This window comes from Aplysia californica, unplaced genomic scaffold (genome assembly GCF_000002075.1).
Source record: "Aplysia californica isolate F4 #8 unplaced genomic scaffold, AplCal3.0 scaffold00943, whole genome shotgun sequence".
NCBI classification, from domain to species: domain Eukaryota; kingdom Metazoa; phylum Mollusca; class Gastropoda; order Aplysiida; family Aplysiidae; genus Aplysia; species Aplysia californica.
In genome coordinates this window covers 172,754-178,526 of record NW_004798213.1, presented here as the reverse complement: position 1 = coordinate 178,526, position 5,773 = coordinate 172,754, and positions in this window count along the sequence as shown.

Below are 5,773 nucleotides of genomic sequence, written 5' to 3'. Positions count from 1 at the left end.
CACACACACACACACACATTCACACACACACACTCACACACACACACACACACACAAACTCACTCACTCACTCACTCACTCATTCACTCACTCGCTCATTCACTCATTCACACTTACATACAAACACACACAAACGTACTTAGATTTTAGAATACTATATCACTATACATGTATTAGCTTTCTTTGGAAGCTTTTAGTCAACGGAAAATGCCATTTTAAAGCCCTTGAACACGAGCATGCAAACATGGAGAGACAAAATCTTTCTCTGTCATAGCCAGTTACCCAATCCTACTTGGCTTTCGTAAAGAAAGTATGTTATGAAGTGGCTTAACCAAAGACACAACTTCGAACCCAGATCGAGATTCAAACCCGTGACCTAAAAGATGCGAGCCTGACAGCCTTATCACCAGAAGGTCAAAAGGAAGAATACGTGCTGTTTTTTAGTTTTAGTAGAGGTTTTTTCTGCGCTCACAACTGCATAAGGTCATATGAGCGCCAGGAGATTAGAGCTGGTGTTACAAAAGAGTAACAACAAACATTAAAAAGAAGAAGGGGGACATAAGGACGACAGATGTTTGATAGGAAAGAAGGAGCAAACCACACAAGAGCACCCGCCAACCACTCAAGAAAAAAGTATGAAGTGTCTTAACCAAAGACACAACGTTGGACCCAGATTGGGACTCGAACCCGTGACCTAAAAGATGTGAACCTGACAGCGTTATCACCCGTAGGCCAAAAGGAGGAATACGTTCTGTGAAGCTCTAATCGCCATGGTTGGAGGAGACAGCGGAGCCTGTTTTGTTGTAATGTGACAAAGGGGATCGCATTGACATGACGACAAGCGTAGAGTGCTGGTGGAAGGCAAGGTAAACCTAACAACTAGGAAGGAAAGAAAACAACAGTTATGTTTTATAATTTTTTTTAAATTATTGCGAATTATACCCAACTGGGCTTTAAGACACCAAACTTCAACATACAGTAACATGCTTTATTAAAGGGAGAAAAACGACATGGTCTATGTAAAAGATGAAAGAAGAAAAGTGCACATGTATATTCCAGTGAAAGATACATAATATAATGCGAGCGAGTATGAGTATGAGATACCAAACTTTAAAACTAAAATTTCTCAAAAACACGAAAATATGACTTACATTTTTTCACTGTTAGGTTATCACGTAGAGACACTTCATGATCAGTTTTGTATCAACATACCACTAATGCCCCTTTCAACACTCTCAGGATAAAGCGTTTAGGCGTTATAAAAGGTGCGACCAATGTGACCGAACCGAGTGGGTGGAAAGCCTCGAATGCTCCCTAAAAACTGAAGTTCAAGAATACCCTGTTGAGAATTCGAACCGCGTCTTCCACACACAAGTAAAAAATGATACCGACTGAGAAAATGAAAAGACTAGACTTCAGAAAGATAATAAAGTAGTAGGACCAGTTACCCACCAATAGCCCCCCCCCCCCCCTTTCCACTCACAAAAGAAAACTGAAAGACCAACATAGCAATACGTTCATTGTCTTAGGTACGTTGCCATGAACGTCTACGGGCCTGAGAGTAGTGGGAGTCGTTTCATCCTTTCTGAAGGCACCGAGACACTGTACGTGTTCTCTTGGAATGCCAAAGATCTACCTCCACTTTTTGCGAGAACTGAGTTACACAGAGGGAGGAGTAGGCCCCCAGAGCAACCTACTTAGAGAACCTAAACAGATGGGTAACGGGAAAAGTTCAGGGTAACGTAGCTTTCTCGTACGAGCAAAGGAATGAGTGGAGAACCATGATCGCCGATGTCTGCCGCAGATCTGGCACTTGATGATGATGATGATGATGATGATGATGATGATGATGATGATGATGATGATGACGATGATTTACACAATACACATTGCTGACACGGATTCTCTGCTCACTGAGTCAAAGGTTTGAGACAATCTGGCCCTTTTTTTTACAGATATAAAATAGTTTAGTTGTAAGAGTGTGAGTCTGAACCCAATTTACTTAAAATTGCGTTATAATTATAGAGCCTAAATCTTGTTGATCTACGGACGCGACTTGATTATAAAGCAGCTGACATGCATTTGAGCCTATTGCCATACCCAAGTTATTAGCTTTATGTTTATTATCCCCTTCCAATCGGTCTTTAAATTGGTCGCTGTTAAAAGCACAAGGGGGCTATCCCGAAAAATGTTGTTTTGAGAAAATCGAAGGTAAAGTGTTTGCCCCTGTTCAGTTTCTTTAAAAAAACAAGGAGAGTTTTCTCTATAACCAAACAAATATACACACCAATGAAACCAAACTTCTCCTATAGGCAGGACAATGTCCACTTTTGGTGTAGGTCAAGATTTCTGGAAACCCCCGAAATCTGGTTTAGCCCATTTGTCCTTAAAAGCGACCAATTAAAGGTACTGCCTATTGAATGACAATAACATGATTAGTAACATAAAAGATGTTGTATTGACTGAAGCTTAAAAATGCGCACTCCAAGATCCCCATGTTCAGTACACCGCAGAATAAGACAGTATTCGCATCCTATTCTTCCTTTTTATTTTCTGGGGAAATTCAACTGCCGAGCTGTTCCTCGACAAGTCGGAAAGTGTAATTTATGCATGAAAGCAATTTATTCAAAAAACGTCACATATTTGTTTCTGATATAATAGGTAGGCTATATTTGCCTGTGGCATACGGCCTAGGAAAAATAAAATAGAGGGCAATTACATGCAAATACAGTATAAATAAGCCGCTGATCTGACATGGGCGAAGAACTTCACCAAAAACTCCATGAAACAGTGTTCAGTCCAGGATTATTTACGGCAGCTCTTATGTAGCTTCAGATGAAAGCTGAGCAGAACCAAGTAGTAGGCCTGATTATTCAAGACTTACCCAAGCCGTGAAGAAGAAAATCCAAATCTATGGAAAGATTGAGAAGACTGGCAAGAGATGGATAAGAAAACACACACACACACAAACAAACACACACACACACACACACACACACACACACACACACACACACACACACACTCACACACGTGTGTGTGTGTATGTGAGAGATTCTTTGATCAGGTACGCAAAGGCCAATAATAATTTCTCACCAAAAGCTTGTTTATAAAGATAACAAGAAAGTAATGTAGTAAAATTATTGGCAGATGGAGAGAGAGAGATCGGAGAGAGAGAGCGAGCGAGCGAGAGAGAGAGAGAGAGAGAGAGAGAGAGAGAGAAAGAGAAAGAGACAGCCAGACAGCCAGACAGCCAGCCAGACAGACAGCCAGCCAGACAGACAGCCAGCCAGCCAGACAGACAGACAGACAGATAGACAGACAGACAGACAGACAGACAGACAGACAGACAGACAGACAGACAGACAGGACATCAAATTATAGTTTCTTTCACAGTAATAAAAACTTTAGGGAATGCGTTTGTTTGAATTGCCCTCCGTTATAGCAAGGGCAAATTAATACAATACATGGCTTGACTTTGGGGAGCTGTTTGATAGGAAATTATGATAATTGGGCATTCCTAGCGGCGGAGGTAACAAGGACAGGCATGAGAATTTATGGAGTCGCAGCATATGCAGCTGTTTTCCTTTGGCTTTTTAAAAAATTATATATTTTCATTCCATCCATGTCTGAATGAGGCCCAAATGGGATTTAGAAAGGGGAGAGGATGTAATATTTGCCCTACGACAAATATGCAAAAGGGCAATAGAACACAACAGGGAACTAAACATGGTAATTGTCGTCCAGGAGAAAGCGTTCGGCAGAGTGAACAGAAACAAGCCGTGGAAAAAAACCCTCGAAAAACCACACTGTAAGAGGCCAACTTCTAGATAACATCTGTGCCATTTATGAGAACAGCATATTAAGTTCAGTAAGAACGTCGGAGGGACTCGCAGAAGGGTTCGAGATAACATCCGGAGTAAGACATGGTTGTTTCCTATCACCACTGCTACTATTTATCATATTATTATGTATTGATAGAATTACAAAAGAGGCCAACAGAGAACCAGACGCCCTAAATGAATTACTTCACCAGATTAAACGAAAAAAATAACATGACGATCAACATCAACAAAACAGAGACAATGAAAGTACCCGGTAAGCAGAAGCCAGGACCTCTCAGGATACACATCAACAACAGTCTCAGAGTGAGAGACAGACAGACAGACAGACAGACAGACGGACAGACAGAGAGGTCTGACAACTATAGCATAATAAATTAATGTAGGTGTGTAACTATTAAAGTGGCTGTCTCTTTATTTGTGTCCGTGGAGATGTTTGAATGAGATAAAAAGGAATGTGATCTGGTGCATGCCGGTGGGATTTTTATTTTAAAGTTCGTACCAATTTTAACAACCATTACAATACATGCAGACAACATATAGAGTCGAAAACAAAAACAATAACAGCAGCAGCAGTAGCAGCAGCAACAACAACAACAACAACAACAACAACAACAAACGGTTTCGCTAAGACAGAAAAAAATTTATTATAAAGCGCAGACAAATTGGCTACTGAGTCTGAGAGCACGCACCGCCAGCGGAGTTCGTATATTTTTTTTTTTCGAGAGTGTTTTACGGCGCTCGCAACTGCATACGGTCATAATTATGAGCGCGCAGGACTCATTAAACTTTTTCAGTGGGTAGGAACATTTGAATTTTGCCTGGGTGGCTGCCGTAGCCTACTCTTATCGATTTTAGACCACCAAGGGATCTTTAACGAGCGCAGCTTGCATACGGGCCCTCCTAGATTGTTCGCCCTTGTCCGAGAGGGCTAGGTCTAGATCTTCCCTATCAAAAGATCAGGGGTGCGGCTGAAAGACAGCAGTAAGAATGAGCCAATGTATGCAGTAGAAAGACTGCAAAAAGAGTCAGGAGCCCAGAGGAGGGGTAGGGGCAAAGGAGGCGAGGTGAGGAGGTGGGGGGCAGAAAGTGGAGACGAAAGCAGATGACAGCACAGCTAGAGAGCAGGAATGGAGGTGAAAGGAGACAAGTTTAGCGAAGAAAATGCTTCGGTCCTGACCAGATTCGAACCCTGGTCCTTTTGAATGAGAGGCCAACACCTTAAGTTAACTTCTAGGCCACGAGGGCCCCCGTTCGTATATGAGTTGGTGAGTGCATAAGAAGTCTTTTAGTAGGCTATACGTAGTAGGTCTATAATGATATAAAAATTGGTTTAAATAACTTGAAAACGAAAGAGAAACCAAATCTGCGAAGAGACGAATTGAATCCGGCATCCTAAATGATCTAAATTGTGTGTATGAGGGTGTGAAAAACACTTACTTTTATTTTTTATATAAAACTTTTATTTCAAAGGGGAAAAGGAAAAAGAAAAGAGCAACCTCCGTTCAACCCACGTTTCTGTTGTTTGTTTTTTTTATTTGTTGTTGTTGTTGTTTTTTTTTGTTGTTTTGTTTTGTTTTGTTTTGTGTTTTTTTTTTTGGGGGGGGGGGGTTTGCTTTTCTCGTTTTTCACTATTCTGGTGTTCTGCGATATGTCATGCCTGTGCGTATCATCTCCTAAAGTCAATATTGTCGAACATTTTAGAGCAATTGAGCCTTATGAGATATTATGCATTTGTAATTAAATATATTAGATACTTTTTTTAAAAGACCAACAAAGTAGCACGGTACCATAGAGTTACCCCCTATAGTGTACATCTATGCACGGTACACAGTAGTACACACACAACAAAAAAGGCTTTTATAATAGGCTAATATTCAATATAAGCTTCTTTTTTTTAACAAAAAAAGATAAATAATGTAATTAATATA